Source organism: Passer domesticus, chromosome 8 (assembly GCF_036417665.1).
Source record: "Passer domesticus isolate bPasDom1 chromosome 8, bPasDom1.hap1, whole genome shotgun sequence".
Lineage (NCBI taxonomy): Eukaryota > Metazoa > Chordata > Aves > Passeriformes > Passeridae > Passer > Passer domesticus.
The window spans coordinates 18,817,383-18,838,463 of NC_087481.1; positions in this window are offsets into that span (position 1 = coordinate 18,817,383).

Here is a 21,081-nt window from a genome sequence, read left to right on the forward strand (position 1 = left end):
AGTGCCAAGTGCCTCCTGCAAACTGACATCAGGAACGTGGCCTGGTGACTCTTGTTTCTCTATGGAAAGGCCATGGTTCGTGTTCAGTGCCCGGTGGCCCGGAGTGGCCGGCTCCCTGCTGAAATTCCGAACGGTTGAGGATACCTCCCAGATTGAAGGTGCCCCCACAGGCAACTGTGGCTGGTTTGACAGTGCCAAGTGCCTCCTGCAAACTGACATTAGAAAACTGGCCTGGTGACTTTTGTTGCTCTGGGGAAAGGCCATCGTTCGTGCCCAGTGCCCGCTGGCCCGGAGTGGCCGGCTGCCTGCTGAAATTCCGCACGGATCAGGATACCTCCCAGATGCAAGGTGCCCCCACAGGCAACTGTGGCTGGTTTGACAGTGCCAAGTGCCTCCTGCAAACTGGCATCAGGAACCTGGCCTGGTGACTTTTGTTTCTCTGGGGAAAAGCCATCGTTCATGTCCAGTGCCCGCTAGCCGGGAGTGGCAGGCTGCCTGCTGAAATTCCAAACGGATCAGGATGCTGCCCAGATGCAAGGTGCCTCCAGAGGCAACAGTGGCTGGTTTGACAGTGCCAAGTGCCTCCTGCAAACTGGCAGCAGGAACCTGCCCTGGTGACTTTTCTTTCTCTGGGGAAAGGCCACCGTTCATGTCCAGGACCGGGTGGCCCGGAGTGGCCGGCTGCCTGCTGAAATTCTGCATGGATCAGGATACCGCCCAGATGCAAGGTGCTCCCACAGGCAACAGTGGCTGGTTTGACAGTGCCAAGTGCCTCCTGCAAACTGACATCAGGAACCTGGCCTGGTGACTTTTGTTTCTCTGGGGAAACGCCATCGTTCATCTCCAAGACCCGGTGGGTCGAGTGGCTGGCTGCCTGCGGAAATTCCGAACGGATCAGGATACCACCTAGATGCAAGGTGCCGCCACAGGCAACAGTGGCTGGTTTGACAGTGCCAACTGTCTCCTGCAATCTGAAATCGGGAACCTGGCCTGGTGACTTTTGTTTCTCTAGGGAAAGGCCATCATTCTTGTTCGCGGCCTGGTGGCCTGGATTGGCCGGCTGCCTGCTGAAATTCCTCACGGTTGAGGATACCTCCCAGATGAAAAGTGCCCCCAGAGGCACCTGTGGCTGGTTTGACAGTGCCAAGTGCCTCCTGCAAACTGGCAGCAGGAACCTGGCCTGGTGACTTTTTTTTCTCTGGGGAAAGGCCACCGTTCATGTCCAGGACCGGGTGGCCAGGAGTGGCCGGATGCCTGCTGAAATTCTGCATGGATCAGGATACCGCCGAGATGCAAGGTGCTCCCACAGGCAACAGTGGCTGGTTTGACAGTGCCAAGTGTCTCCTGCAAACTGACATCAGGAACCTTGCCTGGTGAGTTTTGTTTCTCTGGCAAAAGGCCATCATTCTTGTTCGAGGCCTACAGCCCCGGATTGGCTGCCTGCCTGCTGAAATTCCGCACGGTTGAGGATACCTCCCAGATGCAAGGTGCCGCCACAGGCAACTGTGGCTGGTTTGACAGTGCCAAGTGCCTCCAGCAAACTGGCAGCAGGAACCTGGCCTGGTGACTTTTGTTTCTCGGGGGAAAGGCCATCGTTCCTCTCTAGGGCCTGGTGGCTCGAGTGGCCGGCTGCCTGCTGAAATTCCGAACGGATCAGAATACCACCTAGATGCAAGCTGCCGCCACAGGCAACTGTGGCTGGTTTGACAGTGCCAAGTGCCACCTGCAAACTGACATCAGGAACCTGGCCTGGTGACTTTTGTTTCTCTGGGGAAAGGCCATGGTTCATGTCCAGGGCCTGGCGGCCCGAAGTGGCCGGCTGCCTGCTGAAATTCCTCATGGATTAGGCTGCCTCCCACATGAAATGTGCTCCCACAGGCAACTGTGGCTTGTTTGACAGTGCCAAGTGCCTCCTGCAAACTGACATCGGGAACCTGGCCTAGTGACTTTTGTTTCTCTGGGGAAAGGCCACCGTTCCTATCCAGGACCGGGCGGCCCGTAGTGGCCGGCTGCCTTCTGAAATTCCGAACGCATCAGAATACCACCTAGATGCAAGGTGCCGCCACAGGCAACTGTGGCTGGTTTGACAATGCCAAGTGCCACCTGCAAACTGACATCAGGAACCTGGCCTGGTGACTTTTGTTTCTCTGGGGAAAGGCCATGGTTCATTTCCAGGGCCTGGCGGCCCGGAGGGACCGGCTGCCTGCTGAAATTCCGCACGGTTGAGGATGCCTCCCTGACAGAAGGTACCACCACAGGCAACTGTGGCTGGTTTGACAGTGCCAAGTGCCTCCTGCAAACTGACATCAGGAACCTGGCCTGGTGACTTTTGTTTCTCTACGGAAAGGCCATGGTTCGTGTTCAGTGCCCGGTGGCCCGGAGTGCCCGGCTCCCTGCTGAAATTCCGCACGGTTGAGGATACCTCCCAGATGCAAGGTGCCCCCCCAGGCAACTGTTGCTGGTTTGACAGTGCCAAGTGCCACCTGCAAACTGACATCAGGAACCTGGCCTGGTGACTTTTGTTTCTCTGGGGAAAGGCCATGGTTCATGTCCAGGGCCTGGCGGCCCGGAGTGGCCGGCTGCCTGCTGAAATTCCGCACGGTTGAGGATGCCTCCTTGACAGAAGGTACCACCACAGGCAACTGTGGCTGGTTTGACAGTGCCAAGTGCCTCCTGAAAACTGACATCAGGAACCTGGCCTGGTGACTTTTGTTTCTCAGGGGATAGGCCATCGTTCCTCTCCAGGGCTGGATGGCTCGGAGTGGCCTGCTGCCTTCTGAAATTCCGAACGGATCAGGATACCGCCTACATGCAAGGTGCTCCCACAGGCAACAGTGGCTGGTTTGACAGTGCCAAGTGTCTCCTGCAAACTGAAATCGGGAACCAGGCCTGGTTACTTTTGTTTCTCTGGGGAAAGGCCATCATTCTTGTTCGAGGCCTGGTGGCCTGGATTGGCCGGCTGCCTGCTGAAATTGCGAACGGATCAGGATACCTCCCAGATGAAATGTGTCCCCACAGGCAGCTGTGGCTGGTTTGACAGTGCCAAGTGCCTCCTGCAAACTGACATCAGGAACCTGGCCTGGTGACTTTTGTTTCTCAGGGGAAAGGCCACCCTTCCTATCCAGGACCGGGTGGCCCGTAGTGGCCGTCTGCCTGCTGAAATTCCGCACAGATGAAGATACCTCCCAGATGCAAGGTGCCCCCAGAGGCACCTGTGGCTTGTTTGACAGTGCCAAGTGCCTCCTGCAAACTGACATCGGGAACCTGGCCTGGTGACTTTTGTTTCTCTGGGGAAAGGCCATCGTTCCTCTCCAGGGCCCGCTGGCCCGGAGTGGCTGGCTGCCTGCTGAAATTCCGCACGGTTGAGGATGCTTCCCTGACAGAAGGTACCACCACAGGCACCTGCAGCTGGTTTGACAGTGCCAAGTGCCTCCTGCAAACTGACATCAGGAACCTGGCCTGGTGACTTTTGTTTCTCTGGGGAAAGGCCATCGTTCGTGCCCAGTGCCCGCTGGCCCGGAGTGGCCGGATGCCTGCTGAAATTCCGAACGATTGAGGATACCTCCCAGATGCAAGGTGCTCCCACAGGCAACTGTGGCTGGTTTGACAGTGCCAAGTGCCTCCTGCAAACTGACATCAGGAACCTGGCCTGGTGACTTTTGTTTCTCTACGGAAAGGCCATGGTTCGTGTTCAGTGCCCGGTGGCCCGGAGTGGCCGGCTCCCTGCTGAAATTCCGCACGGTTGAGGATACCTCCCAGATGCAAGGTGCTCCCACAGGCAACTGTGGCTGGTTTGACAGTGCCAAGTGCCTCCTGCAAACTGACATCAGGAACCTGGCCTGGTGACTTTTGTTTCTCTGGGGAAAGGCCATCGTTCCTCTCTAGGGCCCGGTGGCTCGAGTGGCCGGCTGCCTGCTGAATTTCCGAACGGATCAGAATACCACCTAGATGCAAGGTGCCGCCACAGGCAACTGTGGCTGGTTTGACAGTGCCAAGTGCCACCTGCAAACTGACATCAGGAACCTGGCCTGGTGACTTTTGTTTCTCTGGGGAAAGGCCATGGTTCATGTCCAGGGCCTGGCGGCCCGGAGTGGCCGGCTGCCTGCTGAAATTCCGCACGGTTGAGGATGCCTCCCTGACAGAAGGTACCACCACAGGCAACTGTGGCTGGTTTGACAGTGCCAAGTGCCTCCTGAAAACTGACATCAGGAACCTGGCCTGGTGACTTTTGTTTCTCAGGGGATAGGCCACCGTTCATATCCAGGGCTGGATGGCCCTGAGCGGCCTGCTGCCTTCTGAAATTCCGAACGGATCAGGATACCGCCTAGATGCAAGGTGCTCCCACAGGCAACAGTGGCTGGTTTGACAGTGCCAAGTGTCTCCTGCAAACTGAAATCGGGAACCAAGCCTGGTTACTTTTGTTTCTCTGGGGAAAGGCCATCATTCTTGTTCGAGGACTGGTGGCCTGGATTGGCCGGCTGCCTGCTGAAATTCCGAACGGATCAGGATACCTCCCAGATGCAAGGTGCTCCCACAGGCAGCTGTGGCTGGTTTGACATTGCCAAGTGCCTCCTGCAAACTGACATCAGGAACCTGGCCTGGTGACTTTAGTTGCTCTGGGGAAAGGCCATTGTTCGTGCCCAGTGCCCGCTGGCCCGGAGTGGCCGGCTCCCTGCTGAAATTCCGCATGGTTGAGGATGCCTCCCAGATGCAAGGTGCCCCCACAGGCAACTGTGGCTGGTCTGACAGTGCCAAGTGCCTCCTGCAAACTGACATCAGAAACCTGGCCTGGTGACTTTTGTTTCTCTGGGGAAAGGCCACCGTTCATGTCCAGGACCTGGTGGCCCGTAGTGGCTGGCCGCCTCCTGAAATTCCTCAGGGATCAGGATACCACCCAGACCAAAAGTACCGCCACAGGCAACTGTGGTTGGTTTGACAGTGCCAAGTGCCTCCTGCAAACTGACATCAGGAACCTGGTCTAGTGACTTTTGTTTCTCTGGGGAAAGGCCATGATTCATGTCCAGGGCAAGGTGGCCCGTAGTGGCCGGCTGCCTGCTGAAATTCCGCACGGATCAGTATACCTCCCAGATGAAATGTGTCCCCACAGGCAGCTGTGGCTGGTTTGACAGTGCCAAGTGCCTCCTGCAAACTGACATCGGGAACCTGGCCTGGTGACTTTTGTTTCTCTGGGGAAAGGCCATCGTTCCTCTCCAGGGCCCGCTGGCCCGGAGTGGCCGGCTGCCTGCTGAAATTCCGCACGGTTGAGGATGCTTCCCTGACAGAAGGTACCACCACAGGCACCTGCAGCTGGTTTGACAGTGCCAAGTGCCTCCTGCAAACTGACATCAGGAACCTGGCCTGGTGACTTTTGTTTCTCTGGGGAAAGGCCATCGTTCGTGCCCAGTGCCCGCTGGCCCGGAGTGGCCGGATGCCTGCTGAAATTCCGAACGATTGAGGATACCTCCCAGATGCAAGGTGCTCCCACAGGCAACTGTGGCTGGTTTGACAGTGCCAAGTGCCTCCTGCAAACTGACATCAGGAACCTGGCCTGGTGACTTTTGTTTCTCTACGGAAAGGCCATGGTTCGTGTTCAGTGCCCGGTGGCCCGGAGTGGCCGGCTCCCTGCTGAAATTCCGCACGGTTGAGGATACCTCCCAGATGCAAGGTGCCCCCCCAGGCAACTGTGGCTGGTTTGACAGTGCCAAGTGCCACCTGCAAACTGACATCAGGAACCTGGCCTGGTGACTTTTGTTTCTCTGGGGAAAGGCCATGGTTCATGTCCAGGGCCTGGCGGCCCGGAGTGGCCGGCTGCCTGCTGAAATTCTGCATGGATCAGGATACCGCCGAGATGCAAGGTGCTCCCACAGGCAACAGTGGCTGCTTTGACAGTGCCAAGTGCCTCCTGCAAACTGACATCAGGAACCTGGCCTGGTGAGTTTTGTTTCTCTGGCAAAAGGCCATCATTCTTGTTCGAGGCCTACAGGCCCGGATTGGCTGGCTGCCTGCTGAAATTCCGCACGGTTGAGGATACCTCCCAGATGCAAGGTGCTCCCACAGGGAACTGTGGCTGGTTTGACAGTGCCAAGTGCCTCCTGCAAACTGACATCAGGAACCTGGCCTGGTGACTTTTGTTTCTCTGGGGAAAGGCCATCGTTCCTCTCTAGGGCCCGGTGGCTCGAGTGGCCGGCTGCCTGCTGAAATTACGAACGGATCAGAATACCACCTAGATGCAAGGTGCCGCCACAGGCAACTGTGGCTGGTTTGACAGTGCCAAGTGCCACCTGCAAACTGACATCAGGAACCTGGCCTGGTGACTTTTGTTTCTCTGGGGAAAGGCCATGGTTCATGTCCAGGGCCTGGCGGCCCGGAGTGGCCGGCTGCCTGCTGAAATTCCGCACGGTTGAGGATGCCTCCCTGACAGAAGGTACCACCACAGGCAACTGTGGCTGGTTTGACAGTGCCAAGTGCCTCCTGAAAACTGACATCAGGAACCTGGCCTGGTGACTTTTGTTTCTCAGGGGATAGGCCACCGTTCATATCCAGGGCTGGATGGCCCGGAGCGGCCTGCTGCCTTCTGAAATTCCGAACGGATCAGGATACCGCCTAGATGCAAGGTGCTCCCACAGGCAACAGTGGCTGGTTTGACAGTGCCAAGTGCCTCCAGCAAACTGAAATCGGGAACCAGGCCTGGTTACTTTTGTTTCTCTGGGGAAAGGCCATCATTCTTGTTCGAGGCCTGGTGGCCTGGATTGGCCGGCTGCCTGCTGAAATTCCGAACGGATCAGGATACCTCCCAGATGCAAGGTGCTCCCACAGGCAACTGTGTCTGGTTTGACATTGCCAAGTGCCTCCTGCAAACTGACATCAGGAACCTGGCCTGGTGACTTTAGTTGCTCTGGGGAAAGGCCATTGTTCGTGCCCGGTGCCCGCTGGCCCGGAGTGGCCGGCTGCCTGCTGAAATTCCGCATGGTTGAGGATGCCTCCCAGATGCAAGGTGCCCCCACAGGCAACTGTGGCTGGTCTGACAGTGCCAAGTGCCTCCTGCAAACTGACATCAGAAACCTGGCCTGGTGACTTTTGTTTCTCTGGGGAAAGGCCACCGTTCATGTCCAGGACCTGGTGGCCCGTAGTGGCTGGCCGCCTGCTGAAATTCCTCAGGGATCAGGATACCACCCAGACCAAAAGTACCGCCACAGGCAACTGTGGTTGGTTTGACAGTGCCAAGTGCCTCCTGCAAACTGACATCAGGAACCTGGCCTAGTGACTTTTGTTTCTCTGGGGAAAGGCCATGATTCATTTCCAGGGCAAGGTGGCCCGTAGTGGCCGGCTGCCTGCTGAAATTCCGCATGGATCAGTATACCTCCCAGATGAAATGTGTCCCCACAGGCAGCTGTGGCTGGTTTGACAGTGCCAAGTGCCTCCTGCCAACTGGCAGCAGGAACCTGGCCTGGTGACTTTTGTTTCTCAGGGGAAAGGCCACCGTTCCTATCCAGGACCGGGTGGCCCGTAGTGGCCGTCTGCCTTCTGAAATTCCGCACAGATGAGGATACCTCCCAGATGCAAGGTGCCCCCAGAGGCACCTGTGGCTGGTTTGACAGTGCCAAGTGCCTCCTGCAAACTGACATCGGGAACCTGGCCTGGTGACTTTTGTTTCTCTGGGGAAAGGCCATCGTTCCTCTCCAGGGCCCGCTGGCCCGGAGTGGCCGGCTGCCTGCTGAAATTCCGCACGGTTGAGGATGCTTCCCTGACAGAAGGTACCACCACAGGCACCTGCAGCTGGTTTGACAGTGCCAAGTGTCTCCTGCAAACTGACATCAGGAACCTGGCCTGGTGACTCTGGTTTCTCTGGGGAAAGGCCATCTTTCCTCTCCAGCGCCCTGGGGCCCGGAGTGGCCGGCTGCCTGCTGAAATTCCGCACGGTTGAGGATACCACCCAGATGCAAGATGCCCCCAGAGGCACCTGTGGCTGGTTTGACAGTGCCAAGTGCCTCCTGCAAACTGACATCAGGAACGTGGCCTGGTGACTCTTGTTTCTCTATGGAAAGGCCATGGTTCGTGTTCAGTGCCCGGTGGCCCGGAGTGGCCGGCTCCCTGCTGAAATTCCGAACGGTTGAGGATACCTCCCAGATTGAAGGTGCCCCCACAGGCAACTGTGGCTGGTTTGACAGTGCCAAGTGCCTCCTGCAAACTGACATTAGAAAACTGGCCTGGTGACTTTTGTTGCTCTGGGGAAAGGCCATCGTTCGTGCCCAGTGCCCGCTGGCCCGGAGTGGCCGGCTGCCTGCTGAAATTCCGCACGGATCAGGATACCTCCCAGATGCAAGGTGCCCCCACAGGCAACTGTGGCTGGTTTGACAGTGCCAAGTGCCTCCTGCAAACTGGCATCAGGAACCTGGCCTGGTGACTTTTGTTTCTCTGGGGAAAAGCCATCGTTCATGTCCAGTGCCCGCTAGCCGGGAGTGGCAGGCTGCCTGCTGAAATTCCAAACGGATCAGGATGCTGCCCAGATGCAAGGTGCCTCCAGAGGCAACAGTGGCTGGTTTGACAGTGCCAAGTGCCTCCTGCAAACTGGCAGCAGGAACCTGCCCTGGTGACTTTTCTTTCTCTGGGGAAAGGCCACCGTTCATGTCCAGGACCGGGTGGCCCGGAGTGGCCGGCTGCCTGCTGAAATTCTGCATGGATCAGGATACCGCCCAGATGCAAGGTGCTCCCACAGGCAACAGTGGCTGGTTTGACAGTGCCAAGTGCCTCCTGCAAACTGACATCAGGAACCTGGCCTGGTGACTTTTGTTTCTCTGGGGAAACGCCATCGTTCATCTCCAAGACCCGGTGGGTCGAGTGGCTGGCTGCCTGCGGAAATTCCGAACGGATCAGGATACCACCTAGATGCAAGGTGCCGCCACAGGCAACAGTGGCTGGTTTGACAGTGCCAACTGTCTCCTGCAATCTGAAATCGGGAACCTGGCCTGGTGACTTTTGTTTCTCTAGGGAAAGGCCATCATTCTTGTTCGCGGCCTGGTGGCCTGGATTGGCCGGCTGCCTGCTGAAATTCCTCACGGTTGAGGATACCTCCCAGATGAAAAGTGCCCCCAGAGGCACCTGTGGCTGGTTTGACAGTGCCAAGTGCCTCCTGCAAACTGGCAGCAGGAACCTGGCCTGGTGACTTTTTTTTCTCTGGGGAAAGGCCACCGTTCATGTCCAGGACCGGGTGGCCAGGAGTGGCCGGATGCCTGCTGAAATTCTGCATGGATCAGGATACCGCCGAGATGCAAGGTGCTCCCACAGGCAACAGTGGCTGGTTTGACAGTGCCAAGTGTCTCCTGCAAACTGACATCAGGAACCTTGCCTGGTGAGTTTTGTTTCTCTGGCAAAAGGCCATCATTCTTGTTCGAGGCCTACAGCCCCGGATTGGCTGCCTGCCTGCTGAAATTCCGCACGGTTGAGGATACCTCCCAGATGCAAGGTGCCGCCACAGGCAACTGTGGCTGGTTTGACAGTGCCAAGTGCCTCCAGCAAACTGGCAGCAGGAACCTGGCCTGGTGACTTTTGTTTCTCGGGGGAAAGGCCATCGTTCCTCTCTAGGGCCTGGTGGCTCGAGTGGCCGGCTGCCTGCTGAAATTCCGAACGGATCAGAATACCACCTAGATGCAAGCTGCCGCCACAGGCAACTGTGGCTGGTTTGACAGTGCCAAGTGCCACCTGCAAACTGACATCAGGAACCTGGCCTGGTGACTTTTGTTTCTCTGGGGAAAGGCCATGGTTCATGTCCAGGGCCTGGCGGCCCGAAGTGGCCGGCTGCCTGCTGAAATTCCTCATGGATTAGGCTGCCTCCCACATGAAATGTGCTCCCACAGGCAACTGTGGCTTGTTTGACAGTGCCAAGTGCCTCCTGCAAACTGACATCGGGAACCTGGCCTAGTGACTTTTGTTTCTCTGGGGAAAGGCCACCGTTCCTATCCAGGACCGGGCGGCCCGTAGTGGCCGGCTGCCTTCTGAAATTCCGAACGCATCAGAATACCACCTAGATGCAAGGTGCCGCCACAGGCAACTGTGGCTGGTTTGACAATGCCAAGTGCCACCTGCAAACTGACATCAGGAACCTGGCCTGGTGACTTTTGTTTCTCTGGGGAAAGGCCATGGTTCATTTCCAGGGCCTGGCGGCCCGGAGGGACCGGCTGCCTGCTGAAATTCCGCACGGTTGAGGATGCCTCCCTGACAGAAGGTACCACCACAGGCAACTGTGGCTGGTTTGACAGTGCCAAGTGCCTCCTGCAAACTGACATCAGGAACCTGGCCTGGTGACTTTTGTTTCTCTACGGAAAGGCCATGGTTCGTGTTCAGTGCCCGGTGGCCCGGAGTGCCCGGCTCCCTGCTGAAATTCCGCACGGTTGAGGATACCTCCCAGATGCAAGGTGCCCCCCCAGGCAACTGTTGCTGGTTTGACAGTGCCAAGTGCCACCTGCAAACTGACATCAGGAACCTGGCCTGGTGACTTTTGTTTCTCTGGGGAAAGGCCATGGTTCATGTCCAGGGCCTGGCGGCCCGGAGTGGCCGGCTGCCTGCTGAAATTCCGCACGGTTGAGGATGCCTCCTTGACAGAAGGTACCACCACAGGCAACTGTGGCTGGTTTGACAGTGCCAAGTGCCTCCTGAAAACTGACATCAGGAACCTGGCCTGGTGACTTTTGTTTCTCAGGGGATAGGCCATCGTTCCTCTCCAGGGCTGGATGGCTCGGAGTGGCCTGCTGCCTTCTGAAATTCCGAACGGATCAGGATACCGCCTACATGCAAGGTGCTCCCACAGGCAACAGTGGCTGGTTTGACAGTGCCAAGTGTCTCCTGCAAACTGAAATCGGGAACCAGGCCTGGTTACTTTTGTTTCTCTGGGGAAAGGCCATCATTCTTGTTCGAGGCCTGGTGGCCTGGATTGGCCGGCTGCCTGCTGAAATTGCGAACGGATCAGGATACCTCCCAGATGAAATGTGTCCCCACAGGCAGCTGTGGCTGGTTTGACAGTGCCAAGTGCCTCCTGCAAACTGACATCAGGAACCTGGCCTGGTGACTTTTGTTTCTCAGGGGAAAGGCCACCCTTCCTATCCAGGACCGGGTGGCCCGTAGTGGCCGTCTGCCTGCTGAAATTCCGCACAGATGAAGATACCTCCCAGATGCAAGGTGCCCCCAGAGGCACCTGTGGCTTGTTTGACAGTGCCAAGTGCCTCCTGCAAACTGACATCGGGAACCTGGCCTGGTGACTTTTGTTTCTCTGGGGAAAGGCCATCGTTCCTCTCCAGGGCCCGCTGGCCCGGAGTGGCTGGCTGCCTGCTGAAATTCCGCACGGTTGAGGATGCTTCCCTGACAGAAGGTACCACCACAGGCACCTGCAGCTGGTTTGACAGTGCCAAGTGCCTCCTGCAAACTGACATCAGGAACCTGGCCTGGTGACTTTTGTTTCTCTGGGGAAAGGCCATCGTTCGTGCCCAGTGCCCGCTGGCCCGGAGTGGCCGGATGCCTGCTGAAATTCCGAACGATTGAGGATACCTCCCAGATGCAAGGTGCTCCCACAGGCAACTGTGGCTGGTTTGACAGTGCCAAGTGCCTCCTGCAAACTGACATCAGGAACCTGGCCTGGTGACTTTTGTTTCTCTACGGAAAGGCCATGGTTCGTGTTCAGTGCCCGGTGGCCCGGAGTGGCCGGCTCCCTGCTGAAATTCCGCACGGTTGAGGATACCTCCCAGATGCAAGGTGCTCCCACAGGCAACTGTGGCTGGTTTGACAGTGCCAAGTGCCTCCTGCAAACTGACATCAGGAACCTGGCCTGGTGACTTTTGTTTCTCTGGGGAAAGGCCATCGTTCCTCTCTAGGGCCCGGTGGCTCGAGTGGCCGGCTGCCTGCTGAATTTCCGAACGGATCAGAATACCACCTAGATGCAAGGTGCCGCCACAGGCAACTGTGGCTGGTTTGACAGTGCCAAGTGCCACCTGCAAACTGACATCAGGAACCTGGCCTGGTGACTTTTGTTTCTCTGGGGAAAGGCCATGGTTCATGTCCAGGGCCTGGCGGCCCGGAGTGGCCGGCTGCCTGCTGAAATTCCGCACGGTTGAGGATGCCTCCCTGACAGAAGGTACCACCACAGGCAACTGTGGCTGGTTTGACAGTGCCAAGTGCCTCCTGAAAACTGACATCAGGAACCTGGCCTGGTGACTTTTGTTTCTCAGGGGATAGGCCACCGTTCATATCCAGGGCTGGATGGCCCTGAGCGGCCTGCTGCCTTCTGAAATTCCGAACGGATCAGGATACCGCCTAGATGCAAGGTGCTCCCACAGGCAACAGTGGCTGGTTTGACAGTGCCAAGTGTCTCCTGCAAACTGAAATCGGGAACCAAGCCTGGTTACTTTTGTTTCTCTGGGGAAAGGCCATCATTCTTGTTCGAGGACTGGTGGCCTGGATTGGCCGGCTGCCTGCTGAAATTCCGAACGGATCAGGATACCTCCCAGATGCAAGGTGCTCCCACAGGCAGCTGTGGCTGGTTTGACATTGCCAAGTGCCTCCTGCAAACTGACATCAGGAACCTGGCCTGGTGACTTTAGTTGCTCTGGGGAAAGGCCATTGTTCGTGCCCAGTGCCCGCTGGCCCGGAGTGGCCGGCTCCCTGCTGAAATTCCGCATGGTTGAGGATGCCTCCCAGATGCAAGGTGCCCCCACAGGCAACTGTGGCTGGTCTGACAGTGCCAAGTGCCTCCTGCAAACTGACATCAGAAACCTGGCCTGGTGACTTTTGTTTCTCTGGGGAAAGGCCACCGTTCATGTCCAGGACCTGGTGGCCCGTAGTGGCTGGCCGCCTCCTGAAATTCCTCAGGGATCAGGATACCACCCAGACCAAAAGTACCGCCACAGGCAACTGTGGTTGGTTTGACAGTGCCAAGTGCCTCCTGCAAACTGACATCAGGAACCTGGTCTAGTGACTTTTGTTTCTCTGGGGAAAGGCCATGATTCATGTCCAGGGCAAGGTGGCCCGTAGTGGCCGGCTGCCTGCTGAAATTCCGCACGGATCAGTATACCTCCCAGATGAAATGTGTCCCCACAGGCAGCTGTGGCTGGTTTGACAGTGCCAAGTGCCTCCTGCAAACTGACATCGGGAACCTGGCCTGGTGACTTTTGTTTCTCTGGGGAAAGGCCATCGTTCCTCTCCAGGGCCCGCTGGCCCGGAGTGGCCGGCTGCCTGCTGAAATTCCGCACGGTTGAGGATGCTTCCCTGACAGAAGGTACCACCACAGGCACCTGCAGCTGGTTTGACAGTGCCAAGTGCCTCCTGCAAACTGACATCAGGAACCTGGCCTGGTGACTTTTGTTTCTCTGGGGAAAGGCCATCGTTCGTGCCCAGTGCCCGCTGGCCCGGAGTGGCCGGATGCCTGCTGAAATTCCGAACGATTGAGGATACCTCCCAGATGCAAGGTGCTCCCACAGGCAACTGTGGCTGGTTTGACAGTGCCAAGTGCCTCCTGCAAACTGACATCAGGAACCTGGCCTGGTGACTTTTGTTTCTCTACGGAAAGGCCATGGTTCGTGTTCAGTGCCCGGTGGCCCGGAGTGGCCGGCTCCCTGCTGAAATTCCGCACGGTTGAGGATACCTCCCAGATGCAAGGTGCCCCCCCAGGCAACTGTGGCTGGTTTGACAGTGCCAAGTGCCACCTGCAAACTGACATCAGGAACCTGGCCTGGTGACTTTTGTTTCTCTGGGGAAAGGCCATGGTTCATGTCCAGGGCCTGGCGGCCCGGAGTGGCCGGCTGCCTGCTGAAATTCTGCATGGATCAGGATACCGCCGAGATGCAAGGTGCTCCCACAGGCAACAGTGGCTGCTTTGACAGTGCCAAGTGCCTCCTGCAAACTGACATCAGGAACCTGGCCTGGTGAGTTTTGTTTCTCTGGCAAAAGGCCATCATTCTTGTTCGAGGCCTACAGGCCCGGATTGGCTGGCTGCCTGCTGAAATTCCGCACGGTTGAGGATACCTCCCAGATGCAAGGTGCTCCCACAGGGAACTGTGGCTGGTTTGACAGTGCCAAGTGCCTCCTGCAAACTGACATCAGGAACCTGGCCTGGTGACTTTTGTTTCTCTGGGGAAAGGCCATCGTTCCTCTCTAGGGCCCGGTGGCTCGAGTGGCCGGCTGCCTGCTGAAATTACGAACGGATCAGAATACCACCTAGATGCAAGGTGCCGCCACAGGCAACTGTGGCTGGTTTGACAGTGCCAAGTGCCACCTGCAAACTGACATCAGGAACCTGGCCTGGTGACTTTTGTTTCTCTGGGGAAAGGCCATGGTTCATGTCCAGGGCCTGGCGGCCCGGAGTGGCCGGCTGCCTGCTGAAATTCCGCACGGTTGAGGATGCCTCCCTGACAGAAGGTACCACCACAGGCAACTGTGGCTGGTTTGACAGTGCCAAGTGCCTCCTGAAAACTGACATCAGGAACCTGGCCTGGTGACTTTTGTTTCTCAGGGGATAGGCCACCGTTCATATCCAGGGCTGGATGGCCCGGAGCGGCCTGCTGCCTTCTGAAATTCCGAACGGATCAGGATACCGCCTAGATGCAAGGTGCTCCCACAGGCAACAGTGGCTGGTTTGACAGTGCCAAGTGCCTCCAGCAAACTGAAATCGGGAACCAGGCCTGGTTACTTTTGTTTCTCTGGGGAAAGGCCATCATTCTTGTTCGAGGCCTGGTGGCCTGGATTGGCCGGCTGCCTGCTGAAATTCCGAACGGATCAGGATACCTCCCAGATGCAAGGTGCTCCCACAGGCAACTGTGTCTGGTTTGACATTGCCAAGTGCCTCCTGCAAACTGACATCAGGAACCTGGCCTGGTGACTTTAGTTGCTCTGGGGAAAGGCCATTGTTCGTGCCCGGTGCCCGCTGGCCCGGAGTGGCCGGCTGCCTGCTGAAATTCCGCATGGTTGAGGATGCCTCCCAGATGCAAGGTGCCCCCACAGGCAACTGTGGCTGGTCTGACAGTGCCAAGTGCCTCCTGCAAACTGACATCAGAAACCTGGCCTGGTGACTTTTGTTTCTCTGGGGAAAGGCCACCGTTCATGTCCAGGACCTGGTGGCCCGTAGTGGCTGGCCGCCTGCTGAAATTCCTCAGGGATCAGGATACCACCCAGACCAAAAGTACCGCCACAGGCAACTGTGGTTGGTTTGACAGTGCCAAGTGCCTCCTGCAAACTGACATCAGGAACCTGGCCTAGTGACTTTTGTTTCTCTGGGGAAAGGCCATGATTCATTTCCAGGGCAAGGTGGCCCGTAGTGGCCGGCTGCCTGCTGAAATTCCGCATGGATCAGTATACCTCCCAGATGAAATGTGTCCCCACAGGCAGCTGTGGCTGGTTTGACAGTGCCAAGTGCCTCCTGCCAACTGGCAGCAGGAACCTGGCCTGGTGACTTTTGTTTCTCAGGGGAAAGGCCACCGTTCCTATCCAGGACCGGGTGGCCCGTAGTGGCCGTCTGCCTTCTGAAATTCCGCACAGATGAGGATACCTCCCAGATGCAAGGTGCCCCCAGAGGCACCTGTGGCTGGTTTGACAGTGCCAAGTGCCTCCTGCAAACTGACATCGGGAACCTGGCCTGGTGACTTTTGTTTCTCTGGGGAAAGGCCATCGTTCCTCTCCAGGGCCCGCTGGCCCGGAGTGGCCGGCTGCCTGCTGAAATTCCGCACGGTTGAGGATGCTTCCCTGACAGAAGGTACCACCACAGGCACCTGCAGCTGGTTTGACAGTGCCAAGTGTCTCCTGCAAACTGACATCAGGAACCTGGCCTGGTGACTCTGGTTTCTCTGGGGAAAGGCCATCTTTCCTCTCCAGCGCCCTGGGGCCCGGAGTGGCCGGCTGCCTGCTGAAATTCCGCACGGTTGAGGATACCACCCAGATGCAAGATGCCCCCAGAGGCACCTGTGGCTGGTTTGACAGTGCCAAGTGCCTCCTGCAAACTGACATCAGGAACGTGGCCTGGTGACTCTTGTTTCTCTATGGAAAGGCCATGGTTCGTGTTCAGTGCCCGGTGGCCCGGAGTGGCCGGCTCCCTGCTGAAATTCCGAACGGTTGAGGATACCTCCCAGATTGAAGGTGCCCCCACAGGCAACTGTGGCTGGTTTGACAGTGCCAAGTGCCTCCTGCAAACTGACATCAGAAACCTGGCCTAGTGACTTTTGTTTCTCTGGGGAAAAGCCATGGTTCCTATCCAGGGCCTGGTGGCCCGGAGTGGCCGGCCGCCTGCTGAAATTCCGTATGGTTGAGGATACCTCCCAGATGAAAAGTGCCCCCAGAGGCACCTGTGGCTGGTTTGACAGTGCCAAGTGCCTCCTGCAAACTGGCAGCAGGAACCTGGCCTGGTGACTTTTCTTTCTCTGGGGAAAGGCCACCGTTCATGTCCAGGACCGGGTGGCCAGGAGTGGCCGGATGCCTGCTGAAATTCTGCATGGATCAGGATACCGCCGAGATGCAAGGTGCTCCCACAGGCAACAGTGGCTGGTTTGACAGTGCCAAGTGTCTCCTGCAAACTGACATCAGGAACCTGGCCTGGTTACTTTTGTTTCTCTGGCAAAAGGCCATCATTCTTGTTCGAGGCCTACAGGCCCGGATTGCCTGGCTGCCTGCTGAAATTCCGCACGGTTGAGGATACCTCCCAGATGCAAGGTGCCGCCACAGGCAACTGTGGCTGGTTTGACAGTGCCAAGTGCCTCCAGCAAACTGGCAGCAGGAACCTGGCCTGGTGACTTTTGTTTCTCGGGGGAAAGGCCATCGTTCCTCTCTAGGGCCCGGTGGCTCGAGTGGCCGGCTGCCTGCTGAAATTCCGAACGGATCAGAATACCACCTAGATGCAAGCTGCCGCCACAGGCAACTGTGGCTGGTTTGACAGTGCCAAGTGCCACCTGCAAACTGACATCAGGAACCTGGCCTGGTGACTTTTGTTTCTCTGGGGAAAGGCCATGGTTCATGTCCAGGGCCTAGCGGCCCGAAGTGGCCGGCTGCCTGCTGAAATTCCTCATGGATTAGGCTGCCTCCCACATGAAATGTGCTCCCACAGGCAACTGTGGCTTGTTGGACAGTGCCAAGTGCCTCCTGCAAACTGACATCTGGAACCTGGCCTAGTGACTTTTGTTTCTCTGGGGAAAGGCCATGATTCATGTCGAGGGCAAGGTGGGCAGGAGTGGCTGGCTGCCTGCTGGAATTCCGCATGGATCAGGATACCTCCCAGACCGAAAGTACCGCCACAGGCAACTGTGGTTGGTTTGACAGTGCCAAGTGCCTCCTGCAAACTGACATCAGGAACCTGGCCTGGTGACTTTTGCTTCTCTGGGGAAAGGCCATGATTCATGTCCAGGGCAAGGTGGGCAGGAGTGGCTGGCTGCCTGCTGGAATTCCGCATGGATCAGTATACTTCCCAGATGAAAAGTGTCCCCACAGGCAACTGTGGGTGGTTTGACAGTGCCAAGTGCCTCCTGCAAACTGACATCAGGAACCTGGCCTGGTGACTTTTGTTTCTCTGGGGAAAGGCCATCGTTCCTCTCCAGGGCCCGCTTGCACGGAGTGGCCGGCTGCCTGCTGAAATTCAGCATGGATCAGGATAACTCCCAGATGAAAAGTGCTCCCACAGGCGCCTGTGGCTGGTTTGACAGTGCCAAGTGCCTCCTGCAAACTGACATCAGGAACCTGGCCTGGTGACTTTTGTTTCTCTCGGGAAAGGCCATGGTTCTTGCCCAGTGCCCGGTGGCCTGAAGTGGCCGGCCGACTGCTGAAATTCTGAACGGATCAGGATACGTCCCAGATGCAAGGTGCCCCCACAGGCAACAGCGGCTGACTTGACAGTGCCAAGTGCCCCCTGCAAACTGACATCAGGAACCTGGCCTGGTGACTTTTGTTTCTCTGGGGAAAGGCCATGGCTCATGTCCAGGACCGGGTGGCCCGGAGTGGCCGGCTGCTTGCTGAAATTCTGCATGGATCAGGATACCGCCGAGATGCAAGGTGCTCCCACAGGCAACAGTGGCTGCTTTGACAGTGCCAAGTGCCTCCTGCAAACTGACATCAGGAACCTGGCCCGGTGTGTTTTGTTTCTCTGGGGAAAGGCCATCATTCTTGTTCGAGGCCTACAGGCCCGGATTGGCTGGCTGCCTGCTGAAATTCCGCACAGTTGAGGATACCTCCCAGATGCAAGGTGCCCCCAGAGGCAACTGTGGCTGGTTTGACAGTGCCAAGTGCCTCCTGCAAACTGGCAGCAGGAACCTGGCCTGGTGACTTTTCTTTCTCTGGGGAAAGGCCATCGTTCCTCTCTAGGGCCCGGTGGCTCGAGTGGCCGGCTGCCTGATGAAATTCCGAACGGATCAGAATACCGCCTAGATGCAAGGTGCCCCCACAGGCAACTGTGGCTGGTTTGACAGTGCCAAGTGCCTCCTGCAAACTGACATCAGGAACCTGGCCTGGTGACTTTTGTTTCTCTGGGGAAAGGCCACCGTTCATGTCCAGGACCTGGTGGCCCGGAGTGGCTGGCCGCCTGCTGAAATTCTTCAGGGATCAGGATACCACCCAGACCAAAAGTACCGCCACAGGCAACTGTGGTTGGTTTGACAGTGCCAAGTGCCTCCTGCAAACTGACATCAGGAACCTGGCCTAGTGACTTTTGTTTCTCTGGGGAAAGGCCATGATTCATGTCCAGGGCAAGGTGGCCCGGAGTGGCCGGCTGCCTGCTGAAATTCCGCATGGATCAGTATACCTCCCAGATGAAATGTGTCCCCACAGGCAGCTGTGGCTGGTTTGACAGTGCCAAGTGCCTCCTGCAAACTGGCAGCAGGAACCTGGCCTGGGGACTTTTGTTTCTCTGGGGAAAGGCCATCGTTCCTCTCCAGGGCCCGCTGGCCCGGAGTGGCCGGCTGCCTGCTGAAATTCTGCACGGTTGAGGATGCTTCCCTGACAGAATGTACCACCAGAGGCACCTGCAGCTGGTTTGACAGTGCCAAGTGCCTCCTGCAAACTGACATCAGGAACCTGGCCTGGTGACTATTGTTTCTCTGGGGAAAGGCCATCGTTCCTCTCCAGGGCCCGCTGGCCCGGAGTGGCCGGCTGCCTGCTGAAATTCCGCACGGTTGAGGATACCTCCCAGATGCAAGATGCCCCCAGAGGCACCTGTGGCTGGTTTGACAGTGCCAAGTGCCTCCTGCAAACTGACATCAGGAACGTGGCCTGGTGACTCTTGTTTCTCTACGGAAAGGCCATGGTTCGTGTTCAGTTCCCGGTGGCCTGGAGTGGCCGGCTCCCTGCTGAAATTCCGCACGGTTGAGGATACCTCCCAGATGCAAGGTGCCCCCACAGGCAACTGTGGCTGGTTTGACAGTGCCAAGTGCCTCCTGCAAACTGACATCAGAAACCTGGCCTAGTGTCTTTTGTTTCTCTGGGGAAAAGCCATGGTTCATATCCAGGGCCTGGTGGCCCGGAGTGGCCGGCCGCCTGCCTGCTGAAATTCCGTATGTTTGAGGATACCTCCCAGATGAAAAGTTCCCCCAGAGGCACCTGTGTCTGGTTTGACAATGCCAAGAGCCTCCTGCAAACTGGCAGCAGGAACCTGGCCTGGTGACTTTTCTTTCTCTGGGGAAAGGCCACCGTTCATGTCCAGGACCGGGTGGCCCGGAATGGCCGGCTGCCTGCTGAAATTCCGCATGGATCAGGATACCGCCGAGATGCAAGGTGCTCCCACAGGCAACAGTGGCTGGTTTGACAGTGCCAAGTGCCTCCTGCAAACTGACATCAGGAACCTGGCCTGGTGACTTTTGTTTCTCTGGGGAAAGGCCATCATTCTTGTTCGAGGCCTACAGGCCCGGATTGGCTGGCTGCCTGCTGAAATTCCGCACGGTTGAGGATACCTCCCAGATGCAAGGTGCCCCCGCAGGCAAATGTGTCTGGTTTGACAGTGCCAAGTGCCTCCTGCAAACTGACTTCAGGAACCTGGCCTGGTGACTTTTGTTTCTCTGGGGAAAGGCCATCGTTCCTCTCTAGGGCCCGGTGGCTCGAGTGGCCGGCTGCCTGCTGAAATTCCGAACTGATCAGAATACCGCCTAGATGCAAGGTGCCGCCACAGGCAACTGTGGCTGGTTTGACAGTGCCAAGTGCCACCTGCAAACTGACATCAGGAACCTGGCCTGGTGACTTTTGTTTCTCTGGGGAAAGGCCATGGTTCATGTCCAGGGCCTGGCGGCCCGGAGTGACCGGCTGCCTGCTGAAATTCCGCACGGTTGAGGATGCCTCCCTGACAGAAGGTACCACCACAGGCAACTGTGGCTGGTTTGACAGTGCCAAGTGCCTCCCGAAAGCTGACATCAGGAACCTGGCCTGGTGACTTTTGTTTCTCTGGGATAGGCCACCGTTCATATCCAGTGCTGGGTGGCCCGGAGTGGCCTGCTGCCTGCTGAAATTCCGAACAGATCAGGATACCGCCTAGATGCAAGGTGCTCCCACAGGAAACAGTGGCTGGTTTGACAGTGCCAAGTGCCTCCTGCAAACTGACATCAGGAACCTGGCCTGGTTACTTTTGTTTCTCTGGGGAAAGGCCATCGTTCATGTCCAGGGCCTGGTGGCCCGGAGTGGCCGGCTGCCTGCTGAAATTCCGCATGGTTGAGGATGCCTCCCAGATGCAAGGTGCCCCCACAGGCAACTGTGACTGGTTTGACAGTGCCAAGTGCCTCCTGCAAACTGACATCAGGAACCAGGCCTGGTGCCTTTTGTTTCTCTGGGGAAAGGCCACCGTTCATGTCCAGGACCTGGTGGCCCGTAGTGGCTGGCCGCCTGCTGAAATTCCTCAGGGATCAGGATACCACCCAGACCAAAAGTACCGCCACAGGCAACTGTGGTTGGTTTGACAGTGCCAAGTGCCTCCTGCAAACTGACATCAGGAACCTGGCCTAGTGACTTTTGTTTCTCTGGGGAAACGCCATGATTCATGTCCAGGGCAAGGTGGCCCGGAGTGGCCGGCTGCCTGCTGAAATTCCGCACGGATCAGTATACCTCCCAGATGAAATGTGTCCCCACAGGCAACTGTGGTTGGTTTGA